This window comes from Vipera berus (assembly GCF_964194415.1).
Source record: "Vipera berus genome assembly, chromosome: 3".
In the NCBI taxonomy this organism is placed as follows: Eukaryota; Metazoa; Chordata; class Lepidosauria; order Squamata; family Viperidae; genus Vipera; species Vipera berus.
The window spans coordinates 63,786,400-63,800,738 of record NC_138204.1 but is presented as its reverse complement, the minus strand read 5'-3'; the positions used below and the strand labels follow the sequence as shown (position 1 = coordinate 63,800,738).

The window sequence follows — 14,339 nt, the reverse complement described above, 5'->3', positions numbered from 1 at the left end:
CATCCACTGCTTCATACATTGCTTGATGTTCTTTACATTTCTATTTTCTTTTTTTATCATTTCATCAATCCTATCCAGCCACCACTGCCTAATCTTCTCCTTCTCAGCCCATTAACTCTTCCTTCGTGTACCTGTTTTGCAATTCTGTGCTCTCCCTATAACTAAATCACCTCAATATACTTTTTTCATACCAGTCACTCACTTGCATTCAGTCCACATACGTTCAGTTCTCATTCATTCTTGAGCCAATAGCTTCTTGTTTTACTGCCCACAGACCATTGCATTTAAATTACTTTTACATTTACCCAGCCATTCCCATTGCATGTGTACATAATAGTGTGGGCAGAAGCATGCTCCTATGCATAGCCATTTATTCTACCATTATTATGTGCAGCCAGTACTCATTCCTCACAACAAACTATGTGCTGCCCACTACTTTTCTACTACCTTTGGCACATCTTAAAATTTCTCCATTAATTTCCCCATCTTTAGAAAACATTTTATCACATTTCTTCTATTTGTTCTAGCTTATCAACATTTATACATAATTTTCAGTCTATTCCCATTTTCTGGGTTATGCCAAACTAATCTTTGATTCATTAATTTTCAACTCCATAGCTCTGAATTTGTGTGTGTGTGTGTGTGTGTGTGTTTCTGTGTGTACATACTTACACATTATGCATGTATGTGTATATATGTAAGGTAAAGGTAAAGGTTCCCCCGCACGTGCGTGCTAGTCGTTTCCAACTCTAGGGGCCGGTGCTCATCTCCATTTCAAAGCCGAAGAGCCAGCGCTTGTCCGAGGACGTCTCCGTGGTCATGTGGCTGGCATGACTAGACGCCAAAGGCGCGTGGAACGCTGTTACCTTCCCACCGTAGTGGTCCCTATTTTTCTACTTGCATTTTTTATGTGCTTTCGAACTGCTAGGTTGGCAGAAGCTGGGACGAGTAACAGGCGCTCACTCTGCTTCGCGGCACTCGGGATTCGATCTGCCAAACTGCTGATCTTCTGATCGACAAGCTCAGCGTCCTAACCCACTGAGCCACCATGTCCCTTTTTTTGTATATATGTAGATAGATATAAATATATATACATACATTTCTATGCCACTTGATAGCGTAATATTTTTCTCTCTGTTCCAAGTAATCCTATCTTTATTTTCTATTCATTCTGTTAGAAAATTAGTTTAGCTTCAATTACTTTTTTTGATACAGAACTGGTATTTTCTCATCCTGCAGTTCTATTTTCATTCTATTTTCTGTCAGTCTGTTTCTTTTATTTCATTATCTATTACCCCCTAATATTGATTTTTTTTTACCAGCTAATAGTATCTTTCATGCTTTTAACCCTCAGGATCCTTGAATTCATCCACTAATTCCTTAATTTAAAAAAAAATCAAATCAATTATGCTTTTAGATTTATATTACTATTGGATCATTGTTTCAGAAATATGTCCTTACCTAAACAGAGAAACAGAATGACCATGGGCATGCAAAAATTGCAGTGAGAGTGGGAGCAGTTTGTGACTTCCTACCCATTTCTTCCATTTCCTGCCCATCCTTCCGAGGTCGGTAAAATGAGGACCCAGATTGTTGGGGGTAATATGCTGACTCTGTAAACCGCTTAGAGAGGGCTGTAAAAGCACTGTGAAGTGATATATAAACCTAAGTGCTATTACTATTGCCTCAGTGATTTTCTTTGTAGAAAGCTGGCAGGGAGTGTGGCCAAAGCAGCACTGAAGCAATCACAACTTAGCCAATTTCAGTCCCATGGATTTTGGACATGTCTTTTCGGTTAGCTCATTTGATGTAGGAGATGATGAGCCTGAGGGAGGGGCCAAACTTGTCATCAGTCATTAATCCCTTTGCACACACAAGAGATCTCACTCCAGCCTACCTTGAATTCCACTGACTTTTATTTACCACTAATTTGCTTGGGCTGTTAGTAGTTCAGATTCTTGTAGAAAACGTAAGGTTGCAAGCTCATAGTTACAATTTAATTTAATTTAATTTATTAATATTTCTATACCGCCCTTCTCCCGAAGGACTCAGGGCGGTGTACAGGGCAAGAATAAAACACACAGCTACAAAAATTAAAAAGTAATTAAATACATGCCCATAAAAAACAATAAGTACATTAATAAAACCCCAATAAAATGATAGTAAAAGCCCCACCAATCCCCCCTCAGGCCAGGCCGGCTTGTTCGAACAGGTATGTTTTCAGATTGCGGCGAAAGGAGCGAAGATCGGGCGCCGTCCGGAGCTCAACCGGTAACTGGTTCCATAGCTCCGGGGCACCCACAGAGAAAGATCTCCCCCTGGGGGCCACCACAATAAATCTTTATACCCATTAGAACTGCCTGGATCTCCTGATTTTCTTGGTGCTTGACATTTGAAATATGTTGATTCAAAACTTCTTGTTCTAGGATAGCCCAATTGAAGGTTACAATCAGACACAAGAGTTCTAGTAGTAAATACATTCCACATACATTATGTATGCATAGGCTTATATTTAAACCGTATATTCAAAATCAGCAGAGTTTTTATTTTTAAAAAAAATCCTCATCAGTCATCATTGTTATATATTCTTGAGTCTCTAAATCACCCCGGCATCTTAGCTATACTCTTTTGTGTCTTATTCCCACTCATCTATTAGTATCAACTAGCAGAATAATTTCCCCTGGATTACTTTCATCCAGAACGCTGAACTATTTCCCCCCGCCCTCAAAAAAAAATTTCATTCTTCTGTTGTCATTATTCACTGGAGCATAATATGTAGCTATTGCTGATCTTCCTACAGAAGCACAGCAACCCATGCAACGTTCATAATTTCTGACATTAGTTTTAGTTTTCTAATTTATAATTAAATCTGTATTTCACTTCGACGCATGTAGTTAAGTTACATAAGATCAGAACATTTTCGTTCAGGTATAGTGTAACTACTCTTTCTTTTAGTTTCATGGACATATAGCACATCTATTTTTTATGGGATTTTTAAAAATTAACTCATGCTCTTTATCTTCCTGCCATAGCTGTCTCCAGATGGACCCAAAGAGATGGACCTCCTGCACCTGTTCTCTGAGGTCCCCCCTGAGATTCAAATGGCTCTCACCTTACTACTTTTTCAAAGGGCCCCAAAGACATGGCTGTTCACCCAGGCCTTTTGATGAGGATGATTGGCATGACACTCCATTTTTTTTTGTTTTTCCTTTTTTGTTCCCATCTGTGTTTGTTTTCTCTGCCATCTTTGCTCCTTTATTTTGTGTTGTGAATTTTTTTGTGTGGGTTTTTTTCTTTTTGTTTGTTTTATTCCTAGTTTTTAAATGTTTTTTGACAATTTGTCAACCACCCAGATAGTGGAGTTGGGTGACATATAACAATTATTATGGTTAGGCATAATGAGCTTGATGGGTAGACTGGATTTGGCATTTTTTATCTCCTTTATAGAGTCCTTCTCAAGGACCTGGGAGAGACAGATATTGTTGGATGGTGTTAAAAATGATTTTTACAGGATGTAAGGTGTTCCAGGTAAAGCTGCCTTTTGCAATTGACTGATGTTGGTTTAGTCAGAGCTGATGGTATTCAAGTAGTGCTCCAGTTGTTTTAGTATTGCACCAATAGGATTGCCTATTCCTTTTGGTACTACCTTTGCTTTCTTTTGCCACAAAAGTCCCAGAGGACTTTGTTCATTCTCTTAACTCTATCTATTTTGTGATCCTACCTGTTATTGCTTGCTGGCAAATGGTATTTCTTGCAGATATTCCAATGCACCACTATAACTATTTTGTCCTGCCACTGTTGGTAGTCAATCTGTGTGGTCTCCTTGTAGTCAGTGGCGTAGCGTGGGGGGTGCAGGGGGGGCCGGCTGCACCGGGCGCAACATCTGGGGGGGCGCATTAGATGCATTTTACTTTAATTACATCAGTATTTTCATAACAAACAATACATGTGCTTAGGGGGTAAGGGTTTCTTTAACTAATCTAGTGGAAGAGACTCGAGTGCTAAAATCCACGGGTTAGGGGGCGCAAATTACTTGCCTTGCCCCGGGTGCTGACAACCCACGCTACGCCACTGCTTGTAGTTGCTAACTAGGTAGTCCACGGTTTCTTCAACTTCTCTTCAGAGGTGGCATTTGCTATCTGTTGGTATTTTCTCTCTTCCGTTTCAGCTGATATTTCCCACGCAGCTTCTCAATGTCCATATAAATGAGTTTGGATACCCTAGCTTATGTTTTTGATGTTTGATAAGCATGGTGTGACTTGTTCAGTATTGTTGACAGAGAAATAAATGACAAGTAGTAGTGATAGTGAGTCTTTTTAAAAGGTTCCTCTCTTGATATTAATCTCTCCCTTTCTATCACTGTTGACCAGCAGCTGTGTCTTCCATTGTGCCATTGATCTCTGCACAAAGCTTCTGACTTTTGTACTGACTCCTGTTATTTCTAGACACTTTATTATCAATCATGTGGCAGAGAGTTGAATGCCTTCTTGTAATCAATCCAAGCTACATTCAAGTTGGTCTTCATTCTCTTTTATTTCAGGGTTGTTGTTGTTGTTGTTGTTTTTAAAAAAAGCTTATCCACTTCCTTTATCCAAGCTGCATTCTTGTATTTATTTGGGTTGTTCTGTAGCTGGGCCCAGAACTGTACAGTTTCTTCTTTGTCAGATGTTGATTGGTTCATTGCAGTCTCTTCATTTTAGGATTGATAGAAATGTTTCTGACTCAATTGTAATTGGAGATTCTGCTTATAGTGTGCAATTCCAGCTTTGTATCTGACGATCTTAGCTTTAGCTGTTATTTTGCTGTTGTATTATTTCTAGTGTTTCCTTGATCTTCTTTGTTTCTGGGTGGTGTTACTTGATCAGGTGTTCCTTGTTTCTGTTCTTCAACTTCTTTTGTTTCATCTGCTCCAGCTTGTTTGCATCTGATTATATAATGCTGATCTTATTTTACAATCTTGCTTTTCTGGTTTGTTGATATTTTTTTCCCCATTGAAGGTATTCAGCTATACTTGCAGCCATGCTGTGCATTAGTTGGCTTATTTCTTGCAGTGAGCTGGTGCTTATATTTATACAGTATTGGCATTTTTAATACTTGTACTAGCTGTTTCTTTGTAACAAGCTTCAACACTGGCAGTCTTATTCTTTTTGTGCTGTTCTAGATGCTCAGTTATTCTCTGTTTTAATACCTCTTGTGTTTTCTTTTAATTAGAGGACTTTGTTCTTTCTGAAGAGAAGTCAGAGGAAATGTTGCCTGGTTTGGGCATCAAAATGGTTCATTAGCAACGCTGGCTTCCTTTAACTGCCGACCCCCCCCCTGGTTTGCCTCTACAGTCTGAACTACTTTTGGCCAGGCTTCCGTTAGTTTACCTAGGTAGATCTTTGCAGTTCTTCCAGTTTTACTTCTGTGAATACTTTACTTCATGTTATCAGCATTGATAATAGAGTGGAGTGGAGTGGAGTGGAGTGGAATGGAATGGAATGGAATGGAATGGAATGGAATAGAATAGAATAGAAATATAGAAAGAGAATAGAATAGAATAGAATAGAATAGAATAGAATAGAATAGAATAGAATAGAATAGAATAGAATAGAATAGAATAGAATAGAATAGAATAGAATAGAACTGGAAGGGAACTTGGAGGTCTTCTAGTCCAGCTCCCTGCTCAAGTAGGAGAACCTATACCGTCTCAGAAACTCTCCAGTGATGGAGCGCCCACGATTTCTGGAGGCAAACTGTTCCACTGGTTAATTGTCCTCACTGTCAGGAAGCTTCTTCTTAATTCCAGGTTGCTTCTCTCTTTCATCAGCTTCCAACCATTGTTTCTCGTCCTTCCCTCTGGTGCTCTGGTGAACAACCTGGCCCCCTCTGTCTTGTGGCAGCCCCTCAGATACTGGAACACTGCTATCATGCCTCCCTTATTTCTTCTTTTCTTTAGATTAGCTAAACTCAAGTCCTGCAGCCGTTCTTCGTAGTTTTTAGTCTCTAGGCCTTTGATCATCTTAGTTGCTCTTTTCTGATTTTTTTTCCAAACTCTCAACATCTTTTTTGTGATATGCTGACCAAAATTGGCTGCAGTATTCCAGGTGTGGTCTTACTAGGGTTTTATAAAGCAGTACTAATACTTCACGTGATCTTGATTCTATTTATACTACCCTGTTTATACAACCCAGGATTGTATTGGCTTTTTTGGTTGCTGCTGCACACTGCTGGCTCATAGTCAAGTGATCGACCACTAGGACTCCAAGGCCCCTCTCACAGTTACTGTTTTTAAGCCAGGTCTCACCCAATCTGTATTTTGCACCTTTGGTTTTTCCTGCCTAAATGTAAGATTTTGTTTTTCTCCACATTGAAACTCATTTTGTTGGTTGGGGCCCATTATTCAAGTTTGTCAAGATCTTTTTGGATCCTGAGATTGTCTTCTGGGATGTTGGCTATTCCTGTCAGTTTGGTGTCATCTGCAAATTTGATGAGTTCCCCTTCAATTCCCTCATCTAAGTCAATTACGAAGATATTGAAGAATACTGGCCCTAAGACTGAACCTTGTGGTACCCCACTGCTTACTTCTCTCCCATTACTTTTTAATTCTGGATTATGTTCTTTCCGGAACTGGTGTGTTCTTTTCACACATCCTCTTTTCACTGGACTGGCATTGCAATAGTAGCAGATTGTTATTTGTTTGTTTGTGATGGGTAGACAACTTTTCTTCCAGTACTCCTGCAGATACTTCTCTGGTTGCTCAATCAACAGTCCTGTAGCCCAGGGGTCTCCAACCTTGGTAACTTTAAGACTTGTGGACTTCAACTCCCTTGAAGTCCACAAGTCTTAAAGTTGCCAAGGTTGGGGACCTCTGCTGTAGCCCATTTCTCACTAGATGTCCAAGAATTCCAAGATCTAGCATGGTAGTTGTTCACCCAGACTGATCCAGTATGGATTTCTCTAAATTACACCTTACCATACAGGTAGTCCTCGACTTACAACAATTCGTTTAGTGATCATTTGAGGTTGCAACGGCACTGAAAAAAGTGACATGACCATTGTTTACACTTACGACTATTGCAGCATCCCCATAGTATGTGATCAAAAAATGGACGCTTGGCAACTGGCATGTATTTATGATGGTTGTAGTGTCCCAGGGTCATGTGATCACCCTCTGACAAGCAAAGTCAATGGGGAAGTCAGGTTTACTTAACAACCATGATTAACTTAACAACTGTGGCAAGAAAGGTCGTAAAATGGGGCAAAATTCTCTTAACCCCTGTCTTGCTTAGCAATGGAAATTTTGGGCTTAATTGTGGTTGTAAGCCGAGAACTATCTGTATAGTTTATGGAAGAGAGAGAGTCTTCATCTGGGTCCTCTGATGAGTCCTGTCCAATATAATTGATCCTCTGGCATAGCTCTCATCTTCATAAAGCACAAAAGTTCTGCAACCACATAAAGATAATGTCTCACTGGAGGATTATCATCATCATCATCACCATCATCATTACAGTTAGGATGATCCATCAAGGTCTTCTCATAATGTTTTTTTTAAAAAAAATAATACAGAAAAGATGTAGACAAGGCTAGTATCTCACAAATGAAAGCAAGATCTGGTTGTACCTCATTTTTCATGGGGTTTGTGCAAAATAGGATCGCCAAACTATATTGTCCAAGTCACACAAATATGAAAGATAATCTTGTCAACCATAAAGAACAAAATGAAATTCATCTTTAAGCAACACCTTTATTAGGTTAACACAGAGGCCATAATAACTATGCAAGCTTGTCTGTATAACTTCCTGAATTCTCATTGCTGTAATGGCATAAGAATGGCATAAAACTTTGAACTACAAATGTAAAGCTCATAAACTTTTAGCTGCCCTTTCTACTTTCCTATTTTATTCAGCATACTGCAAGATCGCACAAGTGATAGCCTTCAAAGATTTGTCTCTGCAGCAAATCACCCTGGCAATACCTGGAACCATCAGCAGTAGAAAATGGAAATGGATTCTGGAGTCAATTCTTCCCCTGTACTGTGCAGGAATATCCATAGAAAGTATCATTTGAAGAGAGTTGCATTTTGTAAAATAAAACACCATTTAGGTTTTGGAATTTTTGTTTCTTTCTTTTCGAACCAAACCAAACAAAATGTCATTCTGTTCTATTCCCAGGAGACTGCTTTGAAATTAAAATGACTTGAGCTGATGTCCTCCCCCCTCCCCCCCCCCAAAACCTCCCTGCATACTTTGATGATGATAGCTGATATCTAAGGCGTAAATATCCCGTGGTTAAATCCAACTCACTATTTTGGGATTACTGTTTTTTACACCTGACACTTCCTTTTATTATTTTTCTATCTAAACACTATCATCTAGTAAGAGCATCTCCCTCTCTCTCTCTCTCTCTCTCTCACACACACACACACACACACACACACACACACACACACACACACAAACACACCACAATGTGGCAGTTTTGATAACACTTTTGAGAGACTGGCTTTTTTGCAATGCTAATTGTCCTAGTGGGATAGCAAATCAATTTCTATATTAGAATTTGGCAGAACAAAGGGAGCAAGGTTGCAGCTTTGAGAACAGTAATGAATGCTTGTAAATAGTGAGCGACACAGAAACTAAATTTAGTAAATTTCCCCCTCTAGTAGAACCATTCACAAATGTGATTCTGTCGTGAGCATCAAGAAACGTTTCATTTTGCTTCAGTTTCTTTGACTGTTTTGTAATTCCCATCCTAGGGGACAGCTTATTCATTTCCCATTGATCTGGAACATTGCAAATTCATTAAATATTCACCAGTGCTCACTAGGAGAGACTTTAACCTAAGGAAATTAAATTTTAAATATTAGGCAATACCCAAAGGTGATAAAGCAAGAGTCTTTGAGTGCATGTAAATTTATTTTGAGTGAAAAATGATTTTATTATCTGTTGCTAAACTCTGTGGGCTTAATAACGAAACTGTAATGTTGGCATGAAATAAATTTGATTGGAAGCTTATCTAAATCTGTGTATACTTTGTAGAGGTGGCAAAGAAGAGATTGGCAAAACCTGTTCCCTTCAAGTGGCAGGACAGTAGTGGCAATTTTGATAGAGCAATTAACAGGTAGTCCTCTAGTTCCAATCATAATTGAGCCCCACAGTTACGGTATGTTGTGGGTTATCATGTCACTGGATGCAATTTTGCAACCTTTTTTTCAGCAGTCGTTAAGTGAGTCCATTGTTCGCTATGGGGTGATTTTTGCCAGAAGCTGAAAGTAAACGCCAGTTTCTGACAAAAATGTTGATCACCATCATGTGACTATGGGGTCCTGCAAATGGCCATAAAAGCAGGCTTGTTGTTGAGTGCCCAAAATGTGATCATGTGATCACAGGGGTAAGGTGGACATCAGAATTTTGGAACTGGGTCATAAGTAGTTTCTTTTTTGGGGGGGGTAAGGTCTGTCTTAACTTCAAACAGTTGCTACTAGTTGAGGACTGTATACACTGCAATCTGTTATTTGTAACATCCTGTATCTGTTGTGTTTATATTTATTTATTTATTTATTTATTTAATTACACTTATATACCGCCCTTTCCTGGAGGACTCAGGGCGGTTTACAGGGTAATTAAAAACCAAAAATACAAAAGTTAAAAAACCAAGTTTAAAAAAGATTAAATTTATCCCTGTATAAATAAAACCCCAATTAAAATAAATTAATCCTCAGCCTGGGCCAGAGAGCTCGAAGAGCCCAGATGTATTTGTATAAATATAAGTCAATTGTATATTCCTCCTATCTCACCTAAGTGACCCTGAGCAGTTATGACTGCATTAAAATAGTTCTACCCAAATTGTAAAGCTGAAGAGCTCTAAAAGCAAGGTTATCAAGTGGAGGTTTGATTGACAGCTACAGATGATTTTGAAAACTGCTGTGAGTTTGGCACAAAAGAAGCAGGGTGCGCTTAGTGGTGTTGCACAGCTGGCTTAGTACATTTGTCCCTTTGAGACAAAGAGTGATATGTTGCCTCCTGGGGGAAAAAAAACTGAACTTGAGCGCCCCATCAGTATTGACTTCAGTGTATATGTCAGCAGATTATCTTCATTGCAATCATCTGACTTTCATTTAGGAGCTCAAGGTAGCTTACATAATACTCCATCCTATTTTTACCCTGTTATAATCCTATTAGATGTGTTGGGCTGAGAGGAAGTGCTTGGTCCAAATCATCTGGTGAGTTTTTATGCCTGAGGCAGGCCTGGAATCTCCCCTCACCTAATCCAGCACCTTAACCCGGATACTCCACTGGTTGTCATGAGGCCGGTGCAAGATGGGCTATTCAGAATACACAACTCTGACATCCAACACCGGGAAAATCCCTTCCCCTGCCCCTTCTGCTGCTTTCTTAACTATGCTTGATAGCAAAGCCACGGCTGTTACAGCCAGTAATGCAGCTAGATGTAAAAATGGAGAATTGGTGAGAGGTGCAGTTAACATGCAAACAGTAGTAACGTGACAGTAGGTGTGCAACATTAGAAGCCTGAAGTGATAATAATGGCAATGCAGGCTCCAGAATGAATGGTTTCTTCCCATAAGCTGATTGCTACTCAGTTTAAGTCTGCAGTGAGCTGAACACGAACTTACATCTAATCTGTGTGATTAAGAGTAGATTGGCAAGCATGTCTTACTCTCAGTTGTCTAATAATAGCAACAGTAAAAAAAAATGTCCTCCCTCTCTTATAAATAAAATTACGGACACAGCACGTTCCTTATGTCCACCAACCTCAGCTGTTCTTTTTGTGCCCAGCTTGCTTGGTGAACAGGGGAATGCAGGTAAAAGACAGAGTAAATCCAGCAAGCCTAAAGATTGTGTGGCCCTGCCTTAAAGTACCAGAAACAACTTTGTTGGGCCTTCCCGGAGAAGTTGCTCTGTGATTCAGGATAGCTGTATGGATTCCTACAAGAATATTTTCACCAAAACTATTTGAAAGGAAGAGTTAGACGCTGGTCAATTGATGAGAATTTACACTTGGCTATTAATTTTATTGTATTTATTTAATTTAGGAAATTATCATCTGTTAAGAAATACCCATTCACCAAAGCGGATTCTCTCTACCTCCTTAATTTCTGTTTGGTGTTACAATTTCTCTAATTGAAGACCACAGCTTAAATATCAAGCTATATGCACATTAATGTATTTCCTAAACAAGTTGCGGCAAAAGACATCTTGATTAAATGATATCAATGTGCAATTCAAGAAAGTACAGACAATTCTCTGTTAGCCAAGTTCTGGGGTTTTTTTAAAGCCAACTTGCCAATTTTTGCATTGCTTCCTAATTGGGAGGAATATCCTCAATTAATAGTCACATAGAATACCAGAGTAATCATACTGGTATTAAATTAATGTTTTTGTAATATAGTCTAGATTCTATCTTTCTCTCGCCAATCAGAGCCACCGTATTAATATGAGGTTAGTCTCTTGTTCGAAGGTCCTAAATTAGCAATGTTTTTTTTTCAAAACTCTGCAGCTAAAGTAACTATGTATAGACAACAAAGTTTACTTTCAGGATGGGCTAGGGATTTCATTTTATCTTCATAAGAAGCAGAGTGTCACTTCCTGTAAAGAAAGTCAAACTGTATTAAAAACAAACAAACAGCTGAGCCCTCAGCTGGCCACACAATATATTACATACCGGCTTCAGCTCTGTAGTTTGTAGTCTTCGTTTTGCGGAAGCTTTAAAAAATTAAATGTTGGAATTTCTAACATGAGAATATGGTCAGTAAAAAGATGTGAACCTATCTAGTTAATTTTTAGGGAAAGGGTAATAACATAAATGATTACCCTTTACTTTTCCAGAGGACTGATTAAAAACCAGTCATCGACATTACTGTGTACCCAGTTCTGTGTTAGTTATGCTGGGATAAAAGAGATGTTGTGGAATAATAGGAAGAACTAGTTTGAAGTATCTTCCTTTATCTTCTCTACAAAGATTGTCTATTGGAAAAACTGAAAGTGGATTATCAAGGATAGATGTTTGTGTGTGTGTGATTCAGCATGTGTAGCTTCATGGCATTATCTAATTTCACCTGGTTCATCAGAAGGCATGATATGGGCAAAGAAGTTAGGACTTTGGAAATGCACTGTTGCTTTCAAAAGCTCCACCAAAGAGTAGGAGATAAAGCAAGAATAAATGCATGTTTAATGTCATTTTCGGTTGTTATAATGAAACCTAAGAGTATACGCTTTATATTTCCCCCTTATTAGACATACATAATGAGAGCAGTAAATAATAGACATAATACCATGCAAATGTAGGCAGAGGATTTGTAGTTAAAAATAGAAATAGGAAAAAGTGCTACAAGATGGCATGTACTGGTAATAGCACACAGCAAAATGTATAATAACCATGTGGCAACAACAGTTGCTAAATGGAGCATATATTCAAAGAAATCCTTTCAGATAAACTGAATTTGTACATTAAAATATGAAGCTGACTTCATATTGAAGCAGAGCCCTGTGTCTGCACGCTATCTCTTTCTCTCTCTGTCTCTCTCTCTGTCTCTCTCTGTCTCTGTCTCTCTCTCTCACACACACACACACACACCTCCCCCTACTCTCTCTTTCTCTCCTTTATATGTTATATTTTAGTTCAGTTTTCCTCAATATGGCTCCCCCTGATGCTTTAGACCAGGGGTCCCCAAACCCTGGTCTACAACTGTTGGGAACCAGGCCATGCAGGTGGCAGGCGAGTGTGCGAAGCTCCATTTGCACATCCAATCTGCTGGTCTACAGAAACAGAAAGGTTGGGGACCGCTGCTTTAGACTATGATTCCCAACACCTTTCATACTGACCATGTTGCCTGGGGCAATAGGAATTGTAATCTAAAGCCCAATTCTTGTTAAGGAACAAGGATTTCTAGGCAAATTAATAATAAGTTGCAAATGTACTCAGATGTGCTTCTGCAGATTATCAATGGGGTATTGCATAAGTAATGCTCTGCTGAACATAGAGAATTATTATCTCAATGAAAACAACTAGCTTAGATCTATTCCTGCAGATTTGGTACTTTGAAAGGATATATTTACTCTCCTTTAGTTCTTTTGTTGCTGTTTTTCATATCATGGTGTGCTAAAATGAACAGTGCTCTTGTAATAGTTCCTTGCTAAGCTTTTTATGTAGGTTGTATGCTATAAAATAGTATTAAAATGCTTGTGTCAGTCCTCTGATGCATTTATACTGTTCTTAACTAAGGACAGCTGTAAAAAGCCTGATGATATTACATCTGTGGTTATAATAAATACTACATTTATTTTGAAGTGGAGGTGTTGCTAAATGTGGCTGCAATATTACTTTGTTTTAAGTGTGAGTGTGTGTGTGTGTTAAGCTAAAAGACACTGCAAGAGTTTCATCTCACCTCTTGCCACAGCTCAACATGAATCCTGCTACATCAGAGTTCCCCAACCTTTCCGGCTTTGTGGCCTGGGGGGAGGGGAGAGGGGATTGTTCTGCAGGCATGCAGTTCCATTGGCGCGAGCGGCGGGCATTTGCACCCGACACACACGAAAGTGGAGCACACAAGTCACTGCTTGCACAAGTGGGGAATGCGTGTGCTCAGCTGCTGCTTCCGCAGCCCGGTTCTGAATGGCTTAAGGCCCGGTAGTGGGCCGCGGCCTGGCAGTTTGGGACCCCTGTCTTATATAATTCTGGTATACGTTCCAGAAAAAAAATTAACAGTAACTTAACAGGAGATGTCCTGAATAAATGGCTGAAAGTTAAATAGACTGAGTTCTTAATTATGCAGAGGGGGGAAAAAACTGCAAAGAGGTTGATCTATCCAAGATCCATATTTATAGACCAAAATCAATGGGGTTTAAGTTGTACAACATTTAAGTATAGTTTATTGCAGTGCACCTACCTAAATGTGGTTAAATAAGGATTTAACCCAACATTTTATAGATGTAGATTGTAAGAAGATTTTTGGATTTTTATTGCCTATGAAACCCATGCAAGGCAAAGGTTTATACATAAAATATATATGTATAACATAATGTAAGAGGCAATACAATTGCTGTATCTGTTCCTGGATTCAAAAGCATATTAATTTATTCATTAATGATAGGGTAAAAGAACCATTTGATTTTTTAAAAAAAAAAATCCATTAAGAAATCTTTCGCAGTCATAATTATTCATTCAATTTAAAAAAGGCCATTCCTTGCACATTTCATTTATAACTCAGTGATATAGCTAGATAGTGTTAAAGGGATTAAAATGCTGCAATATTAAAATTTATCATGCCCTTGTACACATTTGCCATGACATTATAACAGAAGTGGGGAACAATGGCCCCTTTATGACTTGTGGAATT

General features: G+C 38.8%; 1 protein-coding gene across 1 annotated transcript in view; it reads left to right on the top strand.

The window, feature by feature from the left end:
- The window catches only part of LRP8 (LDL receptor related protein 8), a 247,467-nt gene that overhangs the window by 154,185 nt on the left and 78,943 nt on the right, over positions 1–14,339 (top strand). The gene's annotated exons all lie outside the window — the stretch shown is intronic.